General features: G+C 37.9%; 1 non-coding gene across 1 annotated transcript; it reads right to left on the bottom strand.

Annotated features, from left to right (window-relative positions):
• Positions 1–3,029: 3,029 nt before the first annotated feature.
• LOC122733084 lies at positions 3,030–3,134 on the bottom strand. Its single transcript, XR_006353690.1, has one exon. It is a non-coding gene; the product is annotated as a U6 spliceosomal RNA (small nuclear RNA).
• Between the last annotated feature and the right edge of the window lie 8,452 nt (positions 3,135–11,586).

Here is an 11,586-nt window from a genome sequence, read left to right as displayed (position 1 = left end):
TCACTTAACCCCAATTGCCTCACCAAAAAAAAAAAAGAATGTTAAAAACAAATAATATATAAAAGGGATTTATTAAGCACCTGCTATGTGCCTATGCCCCAGAAGCAGTACTAGACACTGGGGATAAAATGCAAATTTAAAAAATGTAACATTCCCTATTTTCAAGGAGTTTAGAGTCTAGAACATATTTACTATGTGACCAAAAGCAAGTCAACATCAACTCTCAATGCCCTAGGCAAATCTTTTAAGCTATAAGTTTCAGAAAAGGTGATAACCTACATCAATAGAAGGAATTTCCTCTTCTGGGAGTTCCCTACATCAATTAAATCATAGGCCTAGTTCCTATTCCTACCCTTATCTTTCTTCATGAAATCTCAGGAGGGCCACAGTAGAGGATCTCTTGTTGTGTTTTAAAGTGGCTGATGGCCTGAAATATGATTATTGCAAAGAAGGCAAAAGAATGATTTTTCAAGGGAAGTGTCACAAATGTACAGCATGCAGCAAGTTGGCATGACTGAGCTACTGAAAAGACAGAGATAGAGAAAGACATGGAGACAGACAGATGCAGAGAAGACACAAAGACAAGCACAAATATACACAGAGAGACATAGAGAGTGAGAGTGAAAGAGGAAGAGAGAGAGAGAGAGAGAGAGACTGACAGAGGAGGGAGAAATAGAGACAGAGGGGAGGGAAATAAAAAGCAAACAAATGGCTCTGTCATTAGCAAACACAGGTGGGTGGCTCTTTTCTCATGAAATGCTATGAGCAGACCATGAGTCTAAGAGATTATGAATATTCTTCATGTATCCTGGACAATATAAGGAGACTAACACCCTTTGTTTATAAAAACTCTTATGGGGGCAGCTAGGTGGCGCAGTGGATAAAGCACCAGCCCTGGATTCAGGAGGACTTGAGTTCAAATCCGGCCTCAGACACTTGACACTTGCTAGCTGTGTGACCCTGGGCAAGTCACTTAACCCTCATTGCCCTGCAAAAAAAACAAAAACAAAAATTAAAAAAAATAAATAAATAAAAACTCTTAGTTTCACTTGTTAGGTCAACATGCAGCCCATCGCAGAAGGAAGTCAAGAAAGCCAAGTAATAACCAATCCCATGACTACTATTCCCACATGTGTACATTATGGATGATGGACCATTCATGTTACATCCAAACTACATCCATCAGTGGTATCATCTTTGGGTGTGGAGGTGGGGGAGGGATGGAGTAAAGTAGAATACCCATAATCATTAGCAGCAGCTGGGCTCCATTCCCAGTTTTCCTTATTACTTGTTAACCAGTCTTGCTATCTTTTGCCATTCTACCCTTGTGCTCTCTATACTACTGACCTAATAAGGACTCCAAGGGTTAGTATCCATCAAGTCTTTGGACTTGTCAAATGAAAGGCATGATAAAAATCCCAAGTGGTGTTATTATCATCTCTCCTGGCTTCCATGCTTTTCAGAAATGTAGCTCTAAGTGTTAGGTAAAGGGTGGGGCAGCTGCTCCTTTCAAACACTGTAGTGAGGTAAGAGAGCTCAAGAAAAATAGCCAAGAAACAACATGCACTACCTTTCACCAGAGTCCCAATAATCTTTGTGGGTGAGTCAGTGCACAGCCAAATAGTATTCTTACCCCCTAGAAATCTGGGTGTGGAGGTAGCGGCCATCTCTAAGCACCTCTCAGAGAATGGTGTAGGCCGGGGAAGGCCCTCCCATTTTGTCCTCAGTTAAACTCCCATAATCCCTATCCTTACTTAGCCTGTGAGTCACAGGGCAGTTGCATCTGATATGCATCTGCATGGATCACTTGTGTTTAAGCAGGGAATTTCAAGCTACTGCCTGCCTGTAATAGGGAGGTGGGAAGGGGGAAGGAGGGGGAGTTCTGGGCAACAGTATCTCCAGATGCTGATGGTAGGCAGCTAGCAGAAACTGTAGGGCATGTGGCTGATTTTCTCTTTCAGGGCCACCACCAAATTAAGAGCCATGCAATATTTTCCATCCCCTTTGTGAACTGGATTTCTTTGTGTCCAAGTCAGGCTGTCAGGGAAAGTTTCCTGTGGATATGTAAGCAAGCTTTGTGTTTATTTTTATTGCCTTTCCTCTGGTTTCCGGGCTCTAGGCAGACTCAGTCCCCACCAAAACTTTGATGCTTATAATATCATGCACTTAACTGGCAACCTTTCTGTCCCTTTGTAATAAGAACTGATTGGGTGAATAAATTAGAAGATTTAGAACGGGAAAGGATTTTAGAGATTACCTGAGGCTTATCAATCTTTTTTTGTTGTTTATCATGAACACTTCTTGCAGTATGATAAAACCTATGGACTTTTTCTCAGAATAATATTTTTAAATGTATGAAAAATGTATAGGATTACAAAGAGAACCAATTATATTCAATTACAGTCATCAAAAATATTTCCCAACAATCAAATTTATGGATAGCAGGATAAGCATCCATAACTGAATCCTCCTCCTTCATTTTATGATTGAGATAACTAAGGTACAGAGAAATTGACTTGGCCAAGGACACACAAATAAATAACAGAGCTTTGATTTGAATTCAGGTCATCTAACACCAACCCTGATGCTCTTGCCACTTTTCCCATGCTGGAAAAATGATATTTCCTAAGGCAACCAAGCCTTCAACTCACAAGGGTGTTTGGGGGAGGGGAGAAGAAAAAGAACAAAAAGAACCAACTTTTAGATAAAGAACCAGTCTACAAAATTAGGTTAGCAGAGAAAATAAGCATTAAAAATTATTTATCTTCTATTTCAAGAGCAATTTTCTTTAGATCTCAACTCTCCTTCTAGAATCTGAAGTGACATCCCCCCTCCCTTCTCTATTCTGTCCTTTTCACCTATCTCTCCAAGGATTCATGTCCCCAGCACCTAATTTCCCTACCTCTACCAAATGTTATATACATACAATGATATTGTCCCCACATTTTATGGACAACAGACTTTACAGAAATTAGTATGCTAAAATAGATAGGTGATAGACTTTTTCAAATTATAAACTTTTGTTATTTTAAAATATGGGATGCTTCACAAATTTACATGTCATCCTTTCTCAGGGGCCATACTAATCTTCTCTATATCATTCTAATTTTAGTATATGCAGTGACAAAGGCAGCACTGACTGATTGATAGATGGTAGTTAGATGATAGACAATAAATAGATGATAGCTGATTGATTAAAAGGTAATAGACATAGATGGTTGGCTGGTTGATATATGATAGATGATAGATGTTAGACATAGATAGATGTGCATATACATATTTGTGTTTACATATGAACATATTTTCCCTCTACTATGCATTTTGGTAGAAATACGATGCCTTGGGCAGCTAGATGGCACAGTAGATAAAGCACTGGCCTTGGATTCAGGAAGACCTGAGTTCAAATCCAGCCTCAGACACTTGACACTAGCTGTGTGACCCTGGAGCAAGTCACTTAACCCTCATTGCCCCACAAAAGAAAGAAAGAAAGAAAGAAAGAAAGAAAGAAAGAAAGAAAGGAAGGAAGGAAGGAAGGAAGGAAGGAAGGAAGGAAGGAAGGAAGGAAGGAAGGAAGGAAGGAAGGAAGGAAGGAAGGAAGGAAGGAAGGAAGGAAGGAAGGAAGGAAGGAAGGAAGGAAGGAAGGAAGGAAGGAAGGAAAGAAGGAAGAAAGAAAGAAATGCCATGCCTTTAAGTATTTTTGTTGGGACTCTCTTCTTGATGGTATCCATATTTTCATATATGCCTCTTAAAGTGCTGTGCAGCTTCTTCACCATGAGGAAGGTGGAATAATATTGGGTTCTCAAATGCTCTGTCCATGGAATACAAACGTCGGTGGGTCCTATCAAGCTGGGAAGGCATAGAGTATGAGCTGGGCAACAAATACATATATTAGCCATGAAATGGTCCAATAATATATAGAAGTGTCTTAATCGGTGGAGAGAATGTCCAGCTTTCTGAAATACTGATTACACAGTGCATACTGTTATCTATAAAACAAGGCTTCTTTACACAATTGGCTTCTTGACTTCAATATGTGGATTTGTTTGATTTTTTTCTAAATAGCTCCAGCTAGATATTGTTATTGTCTCTCTTGAATAATAAGTTCTCATGGGTCCAAAACCATATTTCATTATAATTGCTTAAATATTGTACAGTGTCTAGGATAGTGATGCTTTCAAAAATGATAAATTTCAATTTCTATGATTATTGTGATTTATATCACACAGAACACTTCTTTTAAAAACTGGTGAATTTTGTGTGGTTTTTTTAAAAATGCTACTTCAAAGCCAATGTTAAGAACTGCCAAAGAATGCAGCAAATTCCACTAAATAAGTGACAATATCAGCATCCATACATAGGTCTGCCCTCAAAACAACCATCTTCAAGGCCATGTGGACATGACTAGGAATGAACCACAATAACATCTCTACATTGTAAGGAACTTTCAAAGAAAAAACATTCTGGGGCAGCTAGGTAGCACAGTGGATAAAGCACCGGCCTTGGATTCAGGAAGACCTGAGTTCAAATCTGACCTCAGACACTTGACACTAGCTGTGTGACCCTGAGCAAGTCGCTTAACCCTCATTCCCCACAAAAAAAAGAAAAACAAAATTCCAAGAAGCAAAGGTGAGGCGAGAATGTATTTCAAGTAGATAACTTATTCTGTCAGGGTATCTAGACTCTATGCACACCCTTAGGTATCTATTGCCCGTTACTTGTCATTACCATTGCCAAATGCAAATCAATTGGACTCAACAAGGATTGCTTGTTCAAAATACTGTGTCAGTTGTTTGGGACACAAAGACAAGAACAAAATAAAGCAAAACCCAAGTCCTGACCTCAAAAAGCTTCTATCCTACCAGAGATTACAATGTATACAGGGAAATAAATATAAGATAATTTGACAAAGGAGGGGTACTAACAAATATAAATAATTATGGAATTCTAGAATTTTAGAGTTTTAAAGGACCTCAGACAGTATTTATTCCAAACTCTCAGTCACACACACATGTGCACACACACACACACTATATATATATATATATATACACACACACATATATGTATATACATATACATATATATATATATTTCCATGGTTTCTAAAGATATAAGCAGTATGTGTGTACTTAATCTGTCTGAAACAGTTGAGATTTATTTTATTAAAATATGTTTCAAGATTTAAAAAAAAAAACCTGAAAAATAAAAACCATTTGAACCTTCCCACTGAGTTCCTAAGCCCTCCTGAGACTTGAGTCGGAACAAGAAAGATTAGGAATTTGGCAATCATTCTGAAGGTTGGCTTCCATGCCATTGATTAAGGAGGGTCTGGCAGTATAGATCAGGAACAGCTAATATAACATGATCTATGTGCTATAGAAAAAAATCCACTCTAGCATGTAATGAGTAAAATCAGACCAACCATACAGTTAATAACAATTTCCTGATGGCCATTCAAAACTATTTTTTAAATAGCTATTTCATTTTTAAAAACCTTTGCTTTTGGAATTCTCCCATTTCATCTCCTATTTTCTCCCTCTCTCACTCAATTTAATTCTTTTCTGAAACAGCAACACACAGATCAACTAATACTTTTCCCTGATGACTGGGAGATTCAACTTCCCAGACCCCACCTATAGCCTTTATTGCCCTTTCAACAAAAGAAATCATTAGCCACTCTACATTTTCTCAGAGTATTACCATTTCCTTCTTTATCATCTTCCCTCTGAGAAATACAGTTCCTGACAACTCATATCCTGTCATTTTACTTAAGTGAGATTATGTATCATTCTCTAGCCCATCTCAATCAATCAATAAACATTTAAGTGCCTACTATGTTCCAAGTACTAAGTGTACTCTATTTTGCCTCAAGAACAGAATCAGATATTTTGTTAATGCTTTGTTCAAATCCAGAAGAATTGTATCTACAGTATCTCTCTAATCTACCAGTTTGATAAATCCCTCTGCAGAAAAGCAATTAGGCTAGTCTGGCATTACTTGGTCTTTATGAAATCACACTGCTTTCTGTTCAAATTCACTAATGATCCTTATAGAGACAGCTAGGTAGTGTAGTGGATAGAGTGCCGGCCCCGGAGTAAGGAGGACCTCAGTGCAAATTTAGCCTCAGATACTTACTTGCTGTGTGACCCTTGGCAAGTCACTTAACACAATTTGTCTCTGTTTCCTTGTTTATAAAATGATCTGGAGAATGAAATGGCAAACCACTCCAGTGTCTGCCAAGAAAACCCCAAAAGGGATCACAGTCAGACACAACTGAAATGACTAGATAACAACAAAATGATCTCTCCACATGCTCTACGATCTGAAAAATTGAAATTGACTGGCTTATAGTTGGCAGGTTCCATCCTCTTCATTTATTTTGGAAATCTAGAATGCTTGCTATTCTCTGGTGCTAGAGTACCTCTCCTATTCTCCATAAACTCTCAAATATAACTCATAGTAGTTCAGTAATAATATCCAGCAAGCATTTCTTTTTCAATAAGTGACTTTCTAGTTTGTCTAGGTCAGGAGTCTTGAACTGATTAAGGTAATCTAAGTGCTTTTTAAATCTCTCTTTACTAATATTGGATATCAACTACCTACCAGCCATTTTCATTGTGTCTTTTTTCAGTCCCAAGATCATTCCTCTTGGCAGAGAAAACAGAAGCAAAATAAACATTGAACAGCAGTCCCTTCTCTCCACTAGCTGTTATCATTATCCTAACCTCCCCAGGTAGACATCACAGATTTTGAGCTAAAAAGTATCACAAAGGTTGTCTAGTCCAAACTTCTAATTTTGCAGATGAGGAACTGACACTCAGAGTTTAAATAACTTGTTCACTTACACAACCAATATATTTGATTATGAAGATATGCTCTGTAGTAAAAAAAAATAAATAAATAAAAAATAAAAAAATAAAAAAATAATTGGCCGTGCAAGTTTGTCTGCTCCCATCTCATGTTTTCATCAAGAATACCTTTAACACATGCATAAAACATTCCCTGGGATGGAGGATGTTCAGGGTAGACTAGTACCTCTGGTCTGAGGATTACTGGGCCTTTTTCAGGGCTGCTTTCCACCTTTGTGGAAAGGCAAAATAGAGTACACTTAGTAATCGGCACATAGTAGGCACTTAAATGTTTATTGATTGATTGAGATGGGCTACAGAATGATACATAATCTCACTTTGGTGTTCTCCTGATTCACTCAACTCTCAGGGTATCATGTGCAGCATCCACCCCCCATAGCAAACTATTTTAGTATATGGGCTAAACTAGGTTGAGAGTAACTGGGGGTTCCTAAACCCATCAGTAAGTTAGGGGAAATCTACCCCCCAAGTATGCGGAGACTTCCACTGGCAGAATGGAAAGAAGAGAATAATTTGTTCCAAAGAAGATGAAGGCAGTGGAAGCAAGCATTGTGGAGTACTTAAAGTTTGGCTAGATATTGAAGATGCCAAGGTCATCTACTGCATAGGAGGCCATCACCAGTCATCTTGATTTTTGTCTTGCTGCTGGACTTTGATGTCTTTGCAAGTAGAGTGAGGCTGACAACTTCATCCACCTCTGCCTCACTTAAATCCAATTTATATGTGAATCAAAAGACATCACCTATACGATTTTTATCTACCTCAAAATTCTGTGATGGCAGACAAGTGATGAAGCAGCAAGTGTGGATACAACCCTGCACGCAGGAAGCCCAAGCCATAGGGTCATCTTCTCATCGGAAGTATCAGTGGGATTCAGCATGCCTCAGGTGTTTGAGCATCCTTTTTGAAGGACTAGAGAAAGGAGATAGAAAAGGTGCCTTAAAAATTGTCCACTTTCAAACCCATGAACTCTAGGAACACAATTACCAAACACTTTTTACACAAATCAAATCAGATCTAAATAATTGGAAAGATATCAATTGCTCATGGATAGGCAGAACTAATATAGTAAAAATGACAATTCTACCTAAATTAATTTACCTATTCAGCGCCATACCAATCAGACTACCTAAAAATTATTTTATAGAGCTAGAAAAAATAATAACAAAATTCATCTGGAAAAACAAAAAGTCAAGAATATCAAGGGAAATAATGAAAAAAATGCACAGGAAGGTGGGTTAGCTGTACCAAATCAGGAGCTTTATTATAAAGCAGCAGTCATCAAAACTATCTGGTACTGGCTAAGAAATAGAGTGGAGGATCAATGGAATAGGCTAGGCACAGGAGACACAGTAGCAAATGACATTAGTAATGCAGTGTTTGATAAACCCAAAGACTCCAGCTTCTGGGATAGGAACTCAGTATTTGACAAAAACTGCTGGGAAAACTGGAAGATAGTATGGCAGAAACTATAATAGACCAACATCTTACATCTCATACAAAAATAAGGTCAAAATGGATACATGGCTTAGATATAAGAGGTGATACCATAGGTAAATTAGGAAAAAAAGGAATAGTCTACTTTTCAGATCTTTGGAAAGGAAAACAGTTTATGACCAAACAAGAGATAGAGAATATTATGAAATGCAAAATGGATGATTTTGATTACACTAAATTAAAAAGGTTTTGTACAAACAGAAGCAATGCATCCAAAATTAGAAGGGATGAAGAAAGCTGGGAAACAATTTTTATGGCCAGTACTTCTGATAAAGGCCTCATTTCTAAAATATATAGGGAACTAAATAAAATTTATAAGAATCCAAGTCATTCCCTAATTGAGAAATGGTCAAAGGATATGAACAGACAGTTTTCTGGTGAAGAAATCAAAGATATCTATTCCCATATGAAAAAATGCTCTAAATCACTATTTATTAGAGAGATGCAACTTAAAACAACTCTGAGATACCACCTGACACCTATCAGATTGGCCAATATGACAAAAAAGTAAAATAATTAATGTTGGAGAAGCTGTGGAAAAATTGGAACACTAATGCATTGTTAGTGGAGCTGTGAACTGATCCAGCCATTCTGGAGAGCAATTTGGAATTATGCCCAAAGTGTGATAAAGCTGTGCATATCCTTTGACCCAGCAATACCAGTTTTGGGTCTTTTCCCCAAAGAGATCATGAAAAGGGGAGAGGGACCCACATGTACAAAAATATTTATAGCTGTTCTTTATGTGGTGGCAAGGAATTAGAAGTTGAGGGGATGCCAATCAATTGGGGAATGGCTGAACAAGTTGTGGTATATTAATGTAATGGAATACTATTGTGCTGTAAGAAAGGATGAGCAGGAAGAGTTCAGAGAAACCTGGAGGGTCTTTCATGAACTGACGATGAGTGAGATGAGCAGAACCAGAAGAACATTGTACACAGTATCATCAACATTGTGTGTTGATCTACTGTGATGGACTAGATTCTTCTCACTAATGCAATGCTACAGAAGAGTTCCAGGGGACCCATGATGGAAGAGGATCTCCAAATCCATAAAAAAAGAAAACAAAAGAACTGTGGAGTAGAGATGCTGATTGAACCATACTATTTCTTTTGCTTTTGGTGCTGTTGTTTTTCTATTTTGAGGTTTTTCCTCATTGCTCTGATTCTTCTCTTATAATATGACTAATGCAGAAATATGTTTAATGTTATTATGTATATATATATAACCTATATCAGATTACCTGCTGTCTAGGGGAGGGGGGAGGGAGAGGAGGGAGGGAGAAAAATCTAAAATTGGAAAGATTGTATAAACAAAAGTTGAGAACTATTTTTACATGTAACTGGAAAAAATAAAATACTTTTATCAGAAAAAAAAATTGTCTACTTTACCCGGCTCTGGCCTGTTTGCCATGGCAAGCAGGGATCCCACCCTATAATCAAAATGCCAAAAAAATGTATACAAACTTTTGCAAAGGTGATTCCACTTACCATTGGTACATGGAATGTGCACACATTTATATACAATACAAAATCTGGTAAATCTGAAAGATGAGCAGCTCTTGTTGCAAGACAACTTATCAGCTATCACATCTAAATAGCAGCCCTGGGTGATACAAAGCTGGCAAATGAATGCCAGCTTACCAAAGTAGGTGCATTTTTCTGTACACATTTTTGTGGAGTAGCCACAGTGATGAGAAGTACTCTTGAAATTGGTGTAGGTTTTACAATGAAATTTTATCTAGTCCATAATCTTGTATGTCTACCAAAAGAAACAAAAGATGCTCATGACAATGTGATTGCCACTTGAAGGAAAGTGCCATGCTACTATCATCAGTGCATATGCTCACACCATGATGAACCCTGATGATGACAAAGAGAAATTGTATGAAGATCTGAAGACCCTCATCATTAGTGTGCCAAAAGAAGACAAGCTTACAATTCTGCATAACTTTATTCCAGACTATGAGACATGGTAAAGAATCTTTAAGAGGAATGGAGTAAGAAACGCAATGGTCACTTATTACTAAATACTTGTGCATCTCATGACCTTCCAATCACTAACTGGTCTTCCATTTACTGTCTTCAATTTACCTAAATGCAATAAAGCATACAGTGCATACAGTCTCATAGCAAACATTGGCATTTAATAGACTATGTCATTGTAAGGAAAAGAGACAGACAGGATGTGAAAGTGAGGAAGGCAATGTGTGGTACAGAGTGCTAGACCAATTATAGACATCCTCTCCAAGCTAAACATTTGCATTCAACAAAAGTGGGCAGCTCCAATGCAAGATGAATACCAGAATACTTAATGTCAACAGAATAGAGCAATTTTCCAAGGCAGAACAGTTCCTTACTAACTTGGAGGGGAAACTGAGCCAACACATGGTTGGCAACAGTGGAGCAGAAAAAGGAGTGGGCAGCTTTCAGAGATATGGTGTATAACACTGCATTTGCTCTTCTGGGTCAGAACACTCAAAAGCATCAAGATTTTGTTTGACAAAAATGATTGGGAAATTCAGAAATGGCTAAATGAAAAATAAGAACTCCACAAGATCCAACAGTTTACCAGTTTGTATATTTTTAAGAGAGTGTTTAGGGGCAGCTAGATAGCACAGTGGATAAAGCACCGGCCCTGGATTCAGGAGTACCTGAGTTCAAATCCGGCCTCGGACACTTGACACTTACTAGCTTTGTGACCCTGGGCAAGTCACTTAACCCCCATTGCCCCGCAAAAAAAAATATATATATATATATATATATATATATATATATATATATATATATATATATATATATATATAAGAAGAGAGTGCTTAACTACATCAAAAGTAGAGTGCAAGTGAAGCTTATGGAGATGCAGGATTCTTGTCTTATTAAGAAGGTAGATGGGGGCAGCTAGGTGGCACAGTGGATAAAGCACCGGCCCTGGATTCAGGAGTACCTGAGTTCAAATCCGGACTCAGACACTTGACACTTACTAGCTGTGTGACCCTGGGCAAGTCACTTAACCCCCATTGCTCTACCAGAAGAAGAAGAAGAAGAAGAAGAAGGGAGATGAAATTCAGTTTTATGAAGATAGTAAAAATCCAATGTGCTTTTATGATGTCCTGAACACTATTTACAGGCCAGAGACCTATCGTGCATCTCAACTACTCAGTGATGATTGAGACACATTGATCCTGGGGAGATGGGCTGAACACTTCCATAGGGTTCTCAAT

The sequence above is a fragment of the Dromiciops gliroides genome, chromosome 6 (assembly GCF_019393635.1).
Source record: "Dromiciops gliroides isolate mDroGli1 chromosome 6, mDroGli1.pri, whole genome shotgun sequence".
Classification (NCBI taxonomy): domain Eukaryota; kingdom Metazoa; phylum Chordata; class Mammalia; order Microbiotheria; family Microbiotheriidae; genus Dromiciops; species Dromiciops gliroides.
Note: the sequence above shows the minus strand (reverse complement) of the source record. Positions and strands in the feature narration are given on the sequence as shown.